This window comes from Canis lupus, chromosome 9 (assembly GCF_048164855.1).
Source record: "Canis lupus baileyi chromosome 9, mCanLup2.hap1, whole genome shotgun sequence".
Taxonomy (NCBI): domain Eukaryota; kingdom Metazoa; phylum Chordata; class Mammalia; order Carnivora; family Canidae; genus Canis; species Canis lupus.
In genome coordinates, this window is record NC_132846.1 from 28069561 (window position 1) to 28087068 (window position 17508).

General features: G+C 47.8%; 1 protein-coding gene and 2 long non-coding RNA genes across 5 annotated transcripts in view; 1 reads left to right on the forward strand and 2 right to left on the reverse strand.

The window, feature by feature from the left end:
* LOC140639934 (uncharacterized) overlaps positions 1-3429 on the reverse strand; it is a 12353-nt gene extending 8924 nt beyond the window's left edge. The window contains exon 1 of the long non-coding RNA XR_012036587.1: positions 2526-3429. This is a non-coding gene — a long non-coding RNA (uncharacterized lncRNA). The remainder of the gene's footprint in view (positions 1-2525) is intronic.
* Positions 1-17379, forward strand: part of LOC140639937 (uncharacterized) — an 18450-nt gene extending 1071 nt beyond the window's left edge. The window contains exons 2-3 of the long non-coding RNA XR_012036592.1: positions 11097-11152; positions 13363-17379. This is a non-coding gene — a long non-coding RNA (uncharacterized lncRNA). The remainder of the gene's footprint in view (positions 1-11096; positions 11153-13362) is intronic.
* VCPKMT (valosin containing protein lysine methyltransferase) overlaps positions 13293-17508 on the reverse strand; it is a 44960-nt gene continuing 40744 nt past the window's right edge. The window contains exons 8-9 of one of the 3 annotated variants that reach the window (XR_012036582.1): positions 16589-16668; positions 13293-15475 (exon numbers count right to left, since the gene is read on the reverse strand). The gene's annotated coding sequence lies outside the window, so the exon portion shown is untranslated. Of the gene's footprint in view, positions 16669-17508 lie in introns of all 3 variants that reach the window. The other 2 variants (XR_012036583.1, XR_012036581.1) reach the window with 2 other exon arrangements.

A 17508-nucleotide genomic window follows, 5' to 3' on the forward strand; every position in this document is an offset into this window, starting at 1 on the left:
AGAGTGAGAGCCTCATCTGTGCTCTGCTTGATTCTCAGAAAGCCCAGCATTGCTCTCTGATGCCCCTACACTTGTCTTTCCTGCTGCAGCCTATTGGACAACTGCTTCCTTTGGGTCACCCTACCATCTCCGTTCCACCGCCAACCATCTCTCCATCCTACCCCTGCAGACTCCTCACTGAATCCTTTTTGCCTTGGTTGAAACTAGATTTTTACAAGGACATCACCTTCCCCCATGGGCCCCTCATAATTCTCAGGTGGAAACTTCCAGTGCCTCTTCCCACTGCTGGTCCTGTCATCATCCTGGGAAAGTTTAATTTTCCTATGGGTGTCTCAGCCAGTATCCTACCTCAAGTTTGTTTACTTTCTCAATTTCAGTGATCTTTGTCCTCTACCCACCTCAGCCACATCCATATCCCGCATGTTCTCCAACTCAGAACTGAAGTGTTAAACTCCGACATCCCTAAACTTGTTAGGACAAACAACAAACAAATAAAAACCTCTGATATCCCACTTTCTCACTTCTGTTCCTTGGTAACCTGCATTCACAATGTCAAACATCGCCATCATTGCTTTATTGAGATTTCTGGTCAGTGGTCAGCTCCATCATCCCCAAATTCTTATACCCAGCAAGTATCTACTGGGTCTATGGGTACTGCCAGGCAAAGCTTGAGAAGCTTCACTCTAGTGGGAGGGGGTTTCAATTACCTCGTGCTGCATAACAAATATCCAAGACTTAGTGACTTCCAGCAATAAAATTTATTATGTCTCACAATTCTCTGGCCAGGAGTTGGGTCAGGGTTTGGTTAGACAATTCCTGCTGCAATGAGTGTCAGCAAGGCTCACTAACTCATCTACATTCAGGCATCATGACCTGTGTGTCACTGCAGTGCTCCTCCACATGGAAGCTTAAGCTTCCTTGAGGCATGGTGGTCTCAGGGTAGTCAAACTCATTACACGGCAGCTGGCTTCCAAGAGTAAAAGTGGAAGCAGACAGGGCACCTGGATGGCTCAGTGGTTGAGCATCTGCCTTTGGTTCAGGTCGTGATCCCGGGGTCCCGAGATCGAGTCCCACATGGGGCTCCTCTCAGGGAGCCAGAGTCTCCCTCTATGTATCTCTCTCTCTCTCTCTCTCTCTCTCTCTCTCTCTGTGTGTCTCTCATGAATAAATACATAAAATCTTAAAAAAAAAAAAAAAAAGCGGAAGCAGACAACTCTCCTAAAAGTTAAGCCCAGAATTGATACTGCATTTCTTTCTGCCACATTCTGTCAGTCAAAGCAAGTAATAAGAAATCAAAAGGCCAGATTCAATAGACAAAGAATTAGACCCCACCTCTTGGTGAGTGGAATAACGTGCATACAATGAGGGAAGGAATTGTTAGCCACTGTTTTTTGAGTCTATGGACTACAGAGGAGGAATAAAACAGATATATATGCAAATAAACAGGAAAACACCACATAGTAATAAGAGCTGCTAAGAGATTTGAAACAGGGTGATTTGTTAGAGAACCACTGCGTAGCTCCTGTATATTGAGGGGATTCTCAGGGAAAGTCTGAGAAAATGGTGTTTCAATTATGGCTTGAAAGGCAACAATTGCCAGCTGTGTGAGGACCCAGGCAGGAGGAGGAGCCAGCACAAAAGGACCATGTGTTAGGAGTATAGACAAGGATAGAGAGTGCAAGTGGAAATGAGGTCAGGTAAGTGGGAATGGCTGGATCAGGTGCACCTGGGAGAGGAGATTGGCTTGTATTCCAAGAGCAGTCAGTGGAAAGCCACTGAAGGGCTTTAGCAGAGAAGGGACATAATACAAGTTACATTATTAAAAGGTCCTCTGGCTGCCCTGTGGGGAACAAGCTGTGAAGTACAAACAGGAATCAGCAAGACCAGTGAGGGGCTCCTGTGGGAGTCCACAGCAGGGTAAATAGTAGCTTGTTTGGCAGCTGACTGTGGGGAGAAGAATGATGTCATGGTGTGATACTTTGTCTGTGGTTCCTAGTCACAGAAGACAGAGAATAAGCTAATTTAGAGTAAGACAAGATGGAGTCACAGGGGCCAAAGTGAACTCCCATATTAGTTGCTTGTTAACGACCATTGTAGGATTTCGAGTGTGCCCCCTATAGATAAGCTGTGTGAGGGATAGTTAAATAACATTTGTTTGGAAACATCTGTGGAAAGACAAGTGGGACCAAGACCATGCTGATATATGGCAAAGACCATTAGGCATAACCATTGGACCCAACTAAGCAGACCCTTAAAAGAAGCAGTGGCTTCCAGGCCAATGCACCACCTGGACTGAACCTGTTCTGAGTTGCCTGCACAGAAGGTGACCTGAACGCAGCCCAGGCCAACGCGTGTCACCAGGCCCTCGCTGTTTGCCTCCTCCGCAGGTCCTCTTTGGGGTGGCTCATTAATCCTTCTAACTTTCTTGTGTGATAAAGTTGTGCAATAAACCAAGTGATTCTTGAATGGGATGTTGGTGCTAGGTGGTCCCTTGAGACCTGCGTGCCTCAGTCCCAGAACCTTACCTGGTCTGGCCATTCTTCCTGCTTCAGGAGACGTGCTAGAGGGTTGGGCCATGCAAAGTGCTTGGGGCTCGAGCCTGTTCCCTCTTGGTTCAAGTCCCCTTCAAGCCTGCGTGATCCCTGGAAAAGCCTCCTGCCTGGTCCTCACCAATGCACCCTGCACCCAGCCATCGCAGTCGACGCCCCTCCTTCACCAGGCTCCTTAGAGTTTTCCGGAGTGTTTTAAAATTCCTTATCTTTGCCTCCAGTGTGATTCTTCTTGATAGGCCCTGCTCCCCTCCCCACGCGGGCTCCTGTCCAGTCCCTGTCTGCTGTCTGTTGGTTTGATCTGATTTGCGATCCACTTGTTTATGACAAAAATGAAATGAAATTGTCTTTTACGAGGAGAGTTGTTTTGATTAAGAGTGAAGTCAGCTGTGACAGGATGTCATCCTCTCCTCTCTGCAGCATCGCAGCCCAGCCCCCCCCCCCCCCCCAGCTTCTCAATACACACGCACTGAAGCCGCTTCTGGGGCGGGGGGCGGGGGGCACTGGGCTATAAATACCCAGAGCTTGCGAGCGCGATCTGAGCGTTCAGTCTGGCCGTGGAGACTTTGCTCATTTAAGTAGCTCTCTGAAGGCCTTGGGGCAACTAGCTCCTGCCGGTAAAAGTGCTTCTTTTACCGTCACGGGTAAAAACCGGTGCAGCAACTCCCGAAAAGCAGATCCTCTCTGAACCGTGCCCGCGTCGCCTAGCAACGTGCCCTGGCAACGGGGACTCTTAGCGCTGCGCGGGCCGCCGGGGGCCGCGGTGGGTTGGCCCGAGCTCCTGCCGCCCGAGCTGCGACCGCGGGAAAGGTGCGCACCTCCGCGAAGTTTGGACCTTCTTCCCGTCGTCTCCGCTTGCTTGGCCCAGCAGCGTGCTTAGCCCACCACTGGTTGGGAGTGTGTTATCGTTTTATTGGCCTATTAAGAGACACTATCCCGTCTGCTATTGGCCTGTGGAATTCTCCCAGTGAACCTGTGTTAAAGACCAGCTGGGTCTCCGGGCATTAATTTACCTCCCGGAACAAAACTCTGTTCCGCAGGTGCCCTGTGCTCCAGCCTAATTATTCAGTGTTCCCCGACAGCCTCCTAGTTTGTGAACCTGTGCCTGGCACGTACTGTCTTCCTAGAATGTTCCTCCTCCACCTCCATTCATCATCATCCACCAACTCCTAGTCCTCCTCCTAGATGTAACAGGTGGATCATCTCTTCCACAGAGCCCTTCCCGGAACCCCAGTTTTTTTTTTAATTTTATTTATTTATTTATGATAGTCACAGAGAGAGAGAGAGAGAGAGAGAGGCAGAGACACAGGCAGAGGGAGAAGCAGGCTCCATGCACCGGGAGCCCGACGTGGGATTCGATCCTGGGTCTCCAGGATCGCGCCCTGGGCCAAAGGCAGGCGCCAAACCGCTGCGCCACCCAGGGATCCCGGAACCCCAGTTTTATGTACATGCACCCAACAGCACCACAGATGTCCAACTGCTTGTCTCCTCCAACTGACTGTGGGTTCCTTGAGGACTAGGACCTAGCGCCCGGCTTGGTAAGCGGAGAAAGCGAGAAATTTAAGATGCTATCATGTTTACTATGATTTACCCTTTGAGCCTGCAAACGTACGTGACAGGGTCCAGTCACCACAGAACGAGGATTTGCTAGATCCCCTCATCAAGTTCCTCCCGCCTCCCAGACTGATTGTGAGCAGCAAAATTCATTACTTAAAAGACCATAAGGCCTCCAAGGCATAGAACTTTCTTTCCTTTCTGCTCAAGATTCTCCAGGAAGGGTCTCTGCGTAAAGTATGAACATCATTGCTAATCAGCATACTGGAGAATTAGTACCCAAATGCCTTTTCCGCCTGCAGACAGAGTCTCTGGGAAAATCTGAAAAGCCTAATACTTGCCAATATGAAATTATGGTGACTTTTAATGGTTAATACATCATAAGCTGCTGAGTTTCAAATCTATACTTAGGTCTGGCCTTGCAGTGAGCTTCAGACTCTCAAATCTGGTTGCCCACTGGACTTCCTTATCCAATGTCCCTCAAACTTGGGAGACTTAAAATCAAACTCCTCGTTTCTCTTGCTGGGAGTCTACCAGAAACTCACCAGTGAGTCATCAATGAATATTTCTTGAGTTCTCTCTCTTCATTTCTATTGCCAGGATCCTGACCCAAGTGCTCAGCTTCTCTGGCCTGCACAACCACATCAGCCCCTTCCTCGGGGGCCCAGCTCCTAGCTTGGCCTTCCCAGTTCCCAGGGAATCTGTGTGAAATGCAAATCTGATCTTGTCTCTCCCTTGTGTGAAACCCACAAATTGCCCAACACAGGTTGTCAAACCAGTTTGTGTCTGAATCACCCTGAGAACTTCTTAACTTTGCAGATTCCCTAGGCCTTCTCCAGAACCAATTAATCTAGGATATGCTGGGTGGGGCCCAAAGGATTCTGATAGAGCTGAAACGGGTCCAACCTGAGAAACACTGAAAGCCATGGACGGAATATAAACTGTCATTCATTTACCAGACCTTTCTCACGTGTCCCTTGCCCTCTTAGGAGAGGTCCTCCTCGCCTCTCCACCCTCATCCGCCTCACCCCACACACCCTGATCTCCATGGTACTTTTCATCTTTGACCTTTGCTTGCTACTGCCAAGAATATCCTCTCTGAAAACCTCTTTCAACGGGGGGGTAATTCTTACTCCTCTTTCGTAACTTTGCTACTTAAAGCATCTGCGTCACCTGGGAGCAGAATCTGGGCACCTGGGTGGCTCAGTGGTTGAATGTCTGCTTTTGGCTCAGGTCATGATCCCAGGGTCCTGGGATGGAGCCTGCTTCTCCCTCTGCCTAGGTCTCTCATGAATAGATTTTTAAAAATCTTTTAAAAAAGAAAGAAAGATGGGATGCCTGGGTGGCTCAGTGGTTTAGCGCCTGCCTTCAGTCCAGGGCCTGATAGAATCAAGTCCCACGTCGGACTCCCTGCATGGAGCCTGCTCCTCCCTCTGCCTGTGTCTCTGCCTCTCTCTCTCTCTCTCTCTGTCTCTGAAGAATAAATAAAATCTTAAAAAAGGAAAGAAAGAAAGAAAGAAGAAAGAAAGAAAGAAAGAAAGAAAGAAAGAAAGAAAGAAAGAAAGAAAGAAAGAAAAAAGCAGAATCACAGGCATCACTCCAGCTCTACAGAATCAGAACCCAGGGGATTCCTATACATGTCAGAGAATAGGAAGCACAACTTTATAATTCAGCTCAAAAACCACATCTTCCAGGAAATCTGACACATACCCACCAAGTGTTCTTCCAAACTAATACTGGGCAGCACGACTACTTCACTTATAACCTTTCACAATTTAGGGCTCCTGTAACCCAGCCCTGGGCTGCAGCAGAAATGCCTCTTTCTATTCTTGCCCCCACCTCCCCAAGTCCTCAAACAGCGAGTGTCCAGTTCACTGCTGAATATCCAATGTGTCCTTCACAAGGTAGGAAGAGCAATGGCCTGGGAGCCAGAGGCTAGTTCTCACAAGTGGCTGTGCCACTAATTGCTAATATCAACTTGGGCTGTGCTAATGTCACCTTTTGCCTCTTTGAACCTCGAATTCTTGGCCTATAAAGAACGAATAGTAAAACTTGCCTAGTCTACCTCACTCCTTCCATAAGGTATTTCTACTGAGTCACAACTATGCCTGGGTGTGATGTGCACATGCACGAACACACATGTGCTCACACACACACATTCACATTCACAGCCACTTGCTCTCTGTGCTGTTCATCAGACCAAATAAAACCTAGCAAAGCCCCTGTCTTTCCATGCCACCCTAATGGTGCTCATGCACGTCCAAGCAGATGCTCTCAAGGGCACCAACACCAACCAAAAGAAAGGCAAACACTAGGTTCTTTTTAGGTCATGTTTCATAGTCATGGTCCAGTTTCTAACCATGGTGATGAAGCATGATTACATTGATGAATTTGAAATCCTTGTTGGTAACAGCTGGGAAAATATTTGTGAGCCTCACAGGAGGTGAAGCAAGTGTGGAGCTCCAGTTGTGATGTGCAACTCAAAGATCTAGAAGGATGGTAGGACAATCTGCTCCTGTCCCTTTAGTTTGGTTTTATTATACTGATGATCTCAGCTGGCATTATGGATTAAAACACACAGAAGGAAAAATCCTGGGATTATTTTTCTAGGGTAATACATACAAATAAAAGGTCTCAGTGGACAAGAGAGATTGAGAGAGAGAGCGAGAGCTAGAGAGAGCGCAAAGCCCTTGGTCAGCTGTCTGCCAGCTGCTGCGGAGTCCCAGCCAGAGCGCTGGGTGAGGAGGAACTCAATCCCTTGGCATCCACAAGAGTGTCTAGACTGGAGATTGTCCTGGGGCAGGCCAGGCCTCGGGTACATGTGGAATTCTCACTGAGGAGCATCCTGGAGCCATTAGCATAGGCAGAGGGACACTGGCCATCCAGGGAGCCCAACCCAGCAGAACCCCAGGCTTGCTTCAGCAGAAGAGAAAGGGACTATGGGCCCTTGATTCAGGGTGCTCACATAGGACATCTCTGGTGTCTTTATCTCTTACCAGCCGAGTGGAGAGCTAGAGGATGCTATAAACTGATACAGGGCCAGAGAACACAGGTTTTACTTTTGGAATGGTTAGAATTCTTAGGCAGTGGGGCGCCTGGGTAGCTCAGTTGGTTAAGTGTCTGACTCTTGATTTTGGTATAGGTCATGATCCTGAAGTAGAGAGATTAAGGCCCCTCCCCTCTGTGCTCAGCCATGGCATCTGCTTGAGATTCTCTGTCTCCCTCTGCCTCTTTCCCTCCCTCTACTCCAACTCTCTCTCCAAATGAAGAAATAAAATCTTAAAAAAAAAAAAAAAAAAAAAAAAAAACACTTAGGCAGAGATGAGATTTGAAACTGGTCTATTCTCTCCTCTCCCCCCCAGGCCCCCATTTTGTTAGCAACAATGATTTATAACGCATCTACTATGTGCCATGCATAGCATCAAGCACTTATGTTATTTTAGTTTACACACTCTTCTAACAAAGTTAGAAATGAGGCCCAGGAGCGCATGTGAGTTTTAGAACCTAAAACAGAACTTGGAGTTTCCAATTTCCAACTCCATATCACTCACGCTTTGGCTTTTCCCAAAGGGTTCTCAGTAGGATGCCAGTCAGGAAGGAGCTTCTGCAGTCAAGTGAATTTGGGACTGTTTGCATTTTGTGTCCCTTTCGGTTTCAAGATGCTTTAGCTGAACAACACAGAACAGCCCGTGGCCTCAACAATGAAGAAAGAGACCCAAGGGTTAATCCCACAGTTTAACAGCATCAGGGATTGAGACCAGCTTCTCTGAGGTGTTCTCAGCTTTTCACGCATCCAATATGACTGCAGCAGTTCCAAGCTCCTGTGTGTGCACAATGGTGTCCAAAGACAGGAAGAGGCAAGTGCCCGTATTGTCTTTGTTTCAAAAGTGAGGAAAACCTTCCTAGAAATTCCCAAGTCTGATTTGCCTTACATCCCATGGGCAGGGCTGCATCTCATGCCCACACCTCGAGTGATCACTGTCAAGGGTGGTGGGTCAGATTAACCACCATGCCTCCCGGCACAGGGAGGAGCCCACGAAACACAGGTATGTAATCAAATAAAATCCAAGTTATCAGGCAGCCCGGGTGGCTCAGAGGTTTAGCGCCACCTTCAGCCCTGGAGACCCAGGATCGAGTCCCATGTTGGGCTCCCTAAGTGGAGCCTGCTTCTCCCTCTGCCTGTGTCTCTGCCTCTCTCTCTCTCTCTCTCTCTCTCTCTCTCTGTGTGTCTCATGAATAAATAAAATCTTAATATATCCAGGTTATCTGAGCAAAAAAGTGGAGCAGAGAATGGTATTGAGGAGGAAACCCACAGGATTTTCCGCACGCCTCTTAAAGATTGACATTGTTCATTAGTACGCTGAAGGCTCTGCATAGTAAAGAGACGCATTTTACTTCTTTGAATGCCATTGTTTCCCAAAGTATGTTTTCCTTCGAGTTCTTATTAACTTCCTGCAGACACACTGAGAAAAACTAGATCCCCCAGGCTGCTTGTCCCCAAGACAGGACTGTCCTGAGAGCTTTTGAGCACAGCCCCGGAGCCGTACAGAGCTCTATACAAACACAGAACAATGAGAATAGCTCAGTAATTTGAAGGAGAGTTTTCTTTGGCTCAATTAACAGGAAATAAAAGGAGGTTTTTTTTTTTTTTTTTTCTGCAGACTCATTTTCTTTTTGGCCATTCGAAATTAATAGGTCTGAGACATTACTTTTAGTTGAATTTCTTTCCACTAACCTTGCCACCAGGGAGGGAGAAAATGATGGCTTTTTTTTTTTTTTTTAATGATGGCTTTTAATAACGACGAGAGAGGGCTTGATGGTTAGGTCAAACCAGGACCGCGTTTCCTCCCGTTCTGCATGTGCATCAGCATTAGCAAAGCCTGCAAGAATGCTCTCCTGACTCACGGCTTCCCGTGGCCGCTTCTCCAAAGCCGAGGGCTGACCAGAAGCCTGGATGGCAGGCAAGCTGCTCTCACATCACCCTCAGCTCGGCAAACCCCTCCCTTTCCCTCCTCCTGCCTAATCCTCCTGCCTACCTCTCCTCCTTTGTGCTCCTTCCCTTGTTGGATGTTTCTTACTGGTTTACAAAAAGGAAACCATGAGGTCTCTTTGACATTGGTATTTGAATGAAAATAGAATCCCAGCTGTAGTCCTTTGCTTAGGAGGACAGCCAGGCAGGAAGGTCACTCTTTGCATTCAAGATAACTAAGGTTCAGGTTGATTTCACAGGTAAAACCACTGTTCTTTCTCCTCTTCATCCCTGGGTCCTCCTATGCTCTGGCCTGAGTTCCCATTCTCATATGTGTGTTTTAAGAGGCCAAGCCATGCAGGCGGGCATGGCAGGGAAGGACAGGCACCGTCAGCCTTCCTAAGCAGTCCTGCAAGGTGACAAGCGGAGCCCTCTAGGCTAGCATCTGGAGGAGAGACTGGGCAGGTAAGGTACAACTCCCTAGGATGTGGAGAGGAGCTCAGCTCACTCAACCTGGCTTATCCAGACACAGATCCATGCAATCAGATGCCATTTGCAAAGCTGGGGTTCCCAGACCTTGGGCTTTAGGCGGGTCTGTGATGGACCCTGCATGGGCTCTTGCTCTTCATCTTGCCTCCACTCTGCTGTACACATCTTCCTACTCTCTGACTTCAACCTCTGCCCAGTTGAACCTTCCCACTCCCTGGGCTCTTCCTTCCTTGATCTCTTTATCAACCATTTCTTTTACCCTATGCTCCTAAAACGTCTCTCATCCATCTGCTTCTCTCCCAGGACCTCTACTAGACTTGAAGTCACTATCACCTCCCACCGGCACTGGTCAGCCACATTTTCACTCCTTCACAGCCCAATCTACTCTCCACGCTGTAGCCAGTGAGACCTAAAATGTTACTCATCTGCTTGAAACCCTTTGGTAGTCTCTGACTGGATGAAGAATAAAATGCAAAGAATAAAATCTTTGCAGGGACGCACAGATCCTCTGGCATTATCTGGCCTGTGCCCCTCCTCTGCTTCCCACTACTCACTGTGATCAGTCATGATGCTGGCCTCCTCTCAGTTCTGAACAGGGTCAGCTTCATAGGCCTGAGACAAGTGCAGCCCCTTTGGGCCTTACACTCAGAAGTGGGGGTAGGAGGGTTATAGTTGGATTTTAATACCCTGTGGTCACCATCTTGAATTTTCTTTTTTAAAGATCTTATTTATTTGAGAGAGAGAGAGAGAGAGAGAGCACCAGCCAGGGTTGGGTGGGGTACAGAGGGAGGGGGAGAAGCAGGGAGCCTGACGTGAGGCTCAATCCCAGTATCCTGAGATCATGACCTGAGCCAAAGGCAGACGCTTAACCAACTGAGCCAACCAGGCTGCCATCTTGAATTTCTTAATAATTATCTTTGAATTTTTGTTTTGCAAGTGAAGCCTGATGGGTCAATGGAGCAGGCCATTTGCACTAGGCTTAGAGTCTCAACTCATCTGTCATTGTGTTTCCTACCACCTTCTGCTGCCTGGGGCCCCAGGTCCTCCTGGCCTACCTTTACCTTTTCTCTCCATGTCCTCCCTATGACCACTGCCACCCTCTGCCAGGCACATTGCCAGGGGGAGGCCCACATTCTGCTGTCATCCTTCAGCCCTGGTAACAGGCTGGGCAGGGTAGTAGGGAGGGTCAGAGTCGGGTACCTGATGTGACACCTCAGGACAGGGCACAGCAGCAACCATCTCCACTGGGGCTGACAGTCCCATGGCACATCTAATCTCTCACCTAATCTAGATCCAGGCAGGTATCATGCATGTCCTAGGACAGAGGCTGCAATCCTTTGGGGATTCCCCCATCTGCTGTAGGTTAAAGCATTAAGGCCCTGGGAGGGGGATATTGACTTTCCCACCACTGGCTGGAGGCCTGCATTTTCCTTTGTACTGGCTGGAGCCAATTATACAGCCATCCCTGATTCTGAGATTCTCTGGGCCTCTGCCCAGTTTGTTCTTCCCATGGTTGGTTCTTTCTCATCCTTCAGGTGTCAGCTCACAGCTCACCTCCTCAGATCCCTCAGCCCTGCTCCTCCTACTCGAGGTAGGTCACACCTTATCCCTGCTTTTCCTTCATGTCACTCATCATGATCCATAATAATATATTTGCTCCACTGCTTGTTTTCTGTTGACCCAGGAAGTTAAACTCCATGAGGGCAGATTGCTTGTCTGTCTTGTTCACAATGACACCAATATCACCTAGCACCATATTTAGTACAATGTCTGGCAAATAGTATATGCTCAACATATATTTATCTAGATGCAGTGTGGTGAACATGGTTCTTATTTAAAGCAAATGTGGCAAAAAAAAAAAAAAAAAACAACTACATAGTGGGTCTACAAGTAAACGTTTGTTATTTTATTCTCCAAACTGTCCCGTATGTTTAAGATGATAACATTTTCAGGAAGTTTTAAAAGGAAAACTAAAGTATTTGGGGGTGTTTATACACAAATCCTATAGGTATTATTTTCAACTCATGAATTTCCTCTCAATAAGTCTGTGGGGGTCTTTCCACATCAGTTCACATAGACCCATTCATCATTTTTAAATTGTTAAATACTTTCCCAATGTGCTTAGCAGTGGCACTCCTTATTTAGCTGTTTCCTTGTGCCTAGACAACAAGACTATTTAAATTGGCTTTTTGCTGTTGTGAGCAATGCATCCCTGCATGTGTATGAAGATTTCTCTAAGCCAGATAGCAGAAAGGGGACCTGCTTGGTTCCGAGGGCTTGCACATGTTTTAATGTATTAGATCCATGCCTTTAAACCTAAAAACTTGTCTCCTTGGCACAGAGGGACATCGTGGAAGACAAGGTAAGTGAGAAGATGTGTGTGGCTCTGAGCCCGTTGGCTGGTGACCTTCGGTTCCCTTTCCAGACTCACACTTGCTGTTGCCTTTCCCTCCCTAATTCCTTATAGTCAATATGGGGAAGGTCCTGGTAGTAATTTATCTCTAGAAAAAAGAATGACTCTCCCTCACTCCCCAGTCTTTGTTTCTGCTCAGAGTCATTTCCTCTTCTCTGTGGGGTAGGATGGGAACCGGAAAGACTTGAGAAAAGTCCTTTATTTAAAAATAGTAGAGAATTGGGGTGCCTGGGTGGCTCAGGGTGTGATTCTGGGATCCTGATCGAGTCCCACATCGGGCTCCTTGTGGGAAGCCTGCCTGTGTCTCTGCCTCTCTCTGTGTGTCTCTCATGAATAAATAAATAAAAATCTTAAAAAAAAAAAAAAAAAACAATAGTAGAGAATTGCTGCTTGGCATTTTTCCTGATTTTTATATACTGAAAAATCTGACTCTAGCTCCAATTGAGTTCAAGATTGTTGGTGGAAATGTGTGGAGCCATGCCAGAATCCAGTATGCATTTATCCAAAAAGTCTGCACTGAGCACCTCAGGGGCACAGAATGGGCAATTAGGAGGTCACTGGCCCTAATGTAGAAGTGGGATTCCAGAAGCCCCTCTACTGTATGAATCAATGCCAGGATGGTTAGTGTTATGGATTGAACATTTGTGTCCTCCCCCCCCCCCCAATTCATATGTTGAAGCTCTAATCCCCAGTGTGATGGTATTAGGGATGGGGGTCTCTGGGAGGTAAGTAGGGTAAGATGAGGTGATGGGGTTGAGACCTTGGTCCAATGAGATTAGTGCCCTTAGAAGAAGAGACACCAGAGAGTTATCTCTTTCTCTCTCCCTTTCTCTGTGAATATGTGTGTAGGGTGTGTGTGTGTGTGTGTGTGTGTTTGTACACAAGAAGGCAGCCATCTGCATTCCAGGAAGAGAGGCTTTGCCAGGAATCTCTCCAGGAATTGAATTGGCCAGCCCCTTGATATTAGAATACGAGCTTCCAGAGCTGTGAGAAAATACAGTTCTGGGGTGTCTGAGGGTTCAGCCAGTTAAGCACCTGCCTTCAGCTCAGGTCATGATCTCAGGGTCCTGGGATCAAGCCCTGTGTCAGGCTCCCTGATCAGTGGGGAGTCTGCGTCTCCTCCTGCTTCTGCCCCTCCTCCCACTTGTTCTCTTTCTCTCTCTCAAGTAAATAAAATATTTTTAAAAAGAGAAAAGTATCATGATATCAATGATTTATTTTCAAGTGGTTCAGGAAGAGAATGTGTACATGCATACAGAGAGAGCACCAATGTGGCTAACTTGCTAACAGTTGGTAAACTGGAATTTATATATGGATGAATGTATGGGTGTTCATTGAATAATTCTGTAAACTTCCCTGTAGTTAGATTTTTTTTTTTTTTTTTTAAGACAACAGGTTGGAAACAACAGTAGAGAATCCTGGTGACCCTGCAGAGGGTGAGTTGGAGAGAGGCCACAGTGCGGACTCGGGGAGGCTGAATAAGGAACTCCATCTGTTCAGGAGTTCTCTTGCCATCATTCATCAGCATGGTCTCCCATCCTGCTGTGGATGGACTTTTTCCAGGCAGCAGAGCACATGACCACAGGCCTCCCAGCTGGTAACCAGAAAGGAAAGGGATGGGGTGGTCCAACTTCCTGCTGCCACTTGAAAAATCCTGGGAAAGGGCTTTGATGGGCTTGGCTTGGGTCAAGCACACACCCTGGTCAGAAAAGGGCAGGGTGGCCAGGACCCAGTACCTGCTTGTACTCCAGGTGGTGGGGGAAACTGGGGGCCCTCATGAAGGCCGTGAGGATCAGTTACACAGGGAAAGCAGGAGGAGGAGTGGAGCCAAGGAAATAAAGATGATTCAGCATTTGCTAACTACAGTGACTAGGTGAAAGTGAGGCCATTAACTAAAAGGGAGAATACAGGAAGAAAAGTCTGGAGTGTTCTATTATGAACTTGAAATCGGAAGACTTGGGGGCATCTAAGAGGAAAAACTTCATAGATTATCGGAAATATAGTTCTGGAGCTCGGAACAGTGTTGGCAGTCCCAGCCACCTGATGAAGTCATGGGCGTGCCAACTCCATACCAGAAAGGTGGAAGGTGCCACCTTGTCTGGCAGCCTAGAAGCAGAGGCCTCTCCTTGTAAGGAGGCCCCTTGGTGAGGGAGACGTTGGCTCATTACAAGGAAGGAGAGGTTGGAAGTCATTAGAGGCGTGCTATCACATTTCTGTTTAATGCCTCAGCATCCAGTGACTCAGCAGGGCCGCTCCTGCCACTTATTCCAAAGCACTGGGAGTTGTTGGGCAAATATTTGAATAGCATTCAGGTCCTAAACCTGCAATGCCCTGACTTCTCCCCCACCCTCTCTGTTGCAGAACCTCCTGCCTCTGTGTAGACACCCTCTCAGATTCTTTAAACCCAGCTACAGCAGGGGCCATTGAACCACTCAAAGCTCAAGTCTTTGAGCTTCCACAAACAGCCCCCTACCAAGGAAGATGTCACTGAGGGAAAGAAGGAAAAAAGCAGTATCACCAGAAGGTCAGGGTACTGGCACCCTTCTCCCATCCTTGTCTTCTGAAAACAGAAGGCTCTCCTTTACTATCATCCCTATCATCCTTCTGCCTTCTTATTCTATGCTTAGGAGAGGCTGGGTCTGCGGTTCAGCCTTGAGATCCAGGATTAGTCAGATGTGGGTTTGGATTCCAGTTTCTTTATCTACCAAATAGGAATAATGACACACCTTCCTCGGGGGAGTAAGTGAGAGTCAGTGAGACAAGGCAGACGAGGAGATCTGTGGGCTGGGCGCGGGGACCCTGAGGCCAGTGTTCGCTCCTCTCTCCCACGGCGTCTGAACAAGGTCCCAGGTGGACACCTCCATCCCCTGTGCCTCTCAGCCCTCCCCCGGGACATTTCCGGTCACAAGGTCACAAAGCAGAGGAGATGCGCCTGCAATCAAGCCCCCGAGGAGGCTGTGGGGAGGGAGGCTGGGACTTCACTTGTGTGAACTGCACACCCAAAATAAGGCCAGGCAGCAGACTCTGGGAATTTCCTATACTCTTCGCTACGAATGTCCTATTTATAAAGCTGAGTCACTGCAAGCCGTTGTTCCGCAGCCGCTCGCTCGTGTGTGGAGATGGGCTGCAACAGGAAACGAGGAGCACACCCCAGGACGGCCTCACCCGGGCTTTCGGGGATGCCCTGGCTCCAGCCGGGCCTGGCTCTTCAGTGCGTGGAAGCACTTCACAGGCCCAGGCATTTGTCACTCCACCAGGCTTCTCTCCACCCCTCTTTCCATTGACAACTCTCTCTGGCTTCTTTGCTCCAGAATAGCTTCCTCTGTTTTGAGGTGATACGTCGACAAAGCAAGCCTGCCTTCTTTATGACTTGCTTCCAAGCAGAGCCAGGCCTGTCTCCCCACTGAGACCCTAAGGGGTCTGGCATCTGAGTGGGATTTGAAGGCATCTGTCTGCTTCCCGCATGAACAGACCTGCCCGGATGGCTCTGCTCCTCCCAATCTGTTAAAAGAAGCAGATTCTCTGAGGGGAGTATTCATACACTCAGGGCTTTGGGTACCAGGGGTCAGAATTCGTGAAAGTAAAGGGGCAAAAGGGGGAGCACAGGTGGGCAGAGAAGAGCTGCATTTAATGCACTCATTATTCAGTCCTGGGCGAGCCCTTGAAGGAGGGACAGGGAGGGAATGGCCTCCTCACTTCCTGCTTTAAAGTCACTCAGCCGGTGACTAAAATCAAGGTCACCAATCACAGCTGTTAACCAAGGCCTCTCCACTCTGCCTCCAGCAGCCCCATTAGATACTGTGCAGGGCAGGAGGCAGCCCCATTGCACCGTCTCTCAAGCGTGCAGAGATGTTTCCAAATCAAAGAACCCTTAACGTTCAGTATGGTTACTCGTTAAACAAGGCAGACAAGCTGCCCAGTTAAAACATTCTCGACTCCTGGACTTCCCTCAGTCAACTTCTCTTCAGTATCCATTGTAGGGTCCTCAACTTGGCTGCGCCTTATAGATCCAGCTCTGACTTGTGGGAGCTGTGGGGATGTAGGGAGATGAGACTTGGGAAAATCCCAGGCCCTCTGGCTTGGGGCTGTCGGGCCCTGTGGCTTGGCTGCAAGGGGGCAGCAATCATGGGGCAGGGCCTTTACTGGGGTTAGCATGGCTGGAGGTAGGCGGGTGGTGATTGGAGGTACTTCCTCACCCCTACATTAGGTGACCAACACCTCCCACGGCTTTTTGGTGAAACCGTGGGATGGTGGGTCTCTGGTCCAGCTACTCTTCTGGAACCAGAGATTCTTTTACCATTTACTGATTCTGCTATTTCCCAGGCCCCAGACAGATCGCCGATCCTGTCAAAATGCCCCTCAAAAGAGTCTTTCCCTTTCCTTTGGCTTCTCCCTTCTTTCTAAATCCCTCCCTCTCTCTTTTGGGTGACATTCCCTCCTCTTTCCTGTTATCAGAGAACTTTTAGTAATCTTTTCTCCCACCACAGTAGTGGAGGGTAAGACTCCGAAGCTGTCAGAGTCACAGAGGACCCAGCCCTCCTATAGTGGGGGAAGAAGGAAACATTTTCCACTCCTCCCCAGTGAGTCATCCCCTTCGAAAATTATCACCACTACCTGCCACAGAAATTAAAGGCGGGGGTGGGGTGGGGTGGTGGTGCATGTGTGTTTCTTCCTGTAGCAAAGCAGAGTGTCACCTTAGAAAAAAACAAAGATACAAACAAATCAGAACTAGTAAGGTTCAGTTAAGTCTCCCAGATATAAAATTAACCTGCACAAAGCAGCGGCATCTCTCCTTGCTCACAATAGCTACTAGAAAATATTACTAAAAAGATACCATTCACAATAGCAACAAGAACTACAAAACATCTAGGTATTAGCCAAGAATACACAAAACTTCCATACAGATTTTAGAAATTCTAATAAAGGAAACAGAAAATGATCTGAATAAATAGAGCACATTCCATGCTTTTGGACTGGATGACCTAATATAGGATGACCTATCTTGGATGACTCTATAAAGACCTAATTAAATCAATGATTAACTTAAAAATTCAGTGCAATCTCACTCAAAATGCCAGCTGGATTTCTTTTTTGAGGAACTCAATAAATAAATAATTAAGTTAGTTTTTTTAAACAGGAAGAATAAAGAAGGAAGACTTGCTCAATCCAATACACTACAAACCATGGCAGTATCAGCGTGGTGCTGGCTCACGAACAGCCAGCTAGACCAGCATAATGGAACAGAAAGTTCTGTGACACACCCATGTGCTATATGTGTACAGAAACTGTACATAAAAACATACCTTCTCTATGGGTTAGGCCACAAGTTAAGGTTTTGCTGAGACATTCTGGTATACCAATATAATTGTAACAAGCATACCTGAGGAATAACGAACTATGTTTGTTGAGGTCCCTGTGTGGCTCAAGATGAGCTACCTAAAACTGTATGTGGTGGGAACAGCACTCAATGCTCTACAGGCCTAACTTTCTGGAGCTCTCTCCTGAAGTTGTAGTCAGCAGTGCATCCCCGCGGC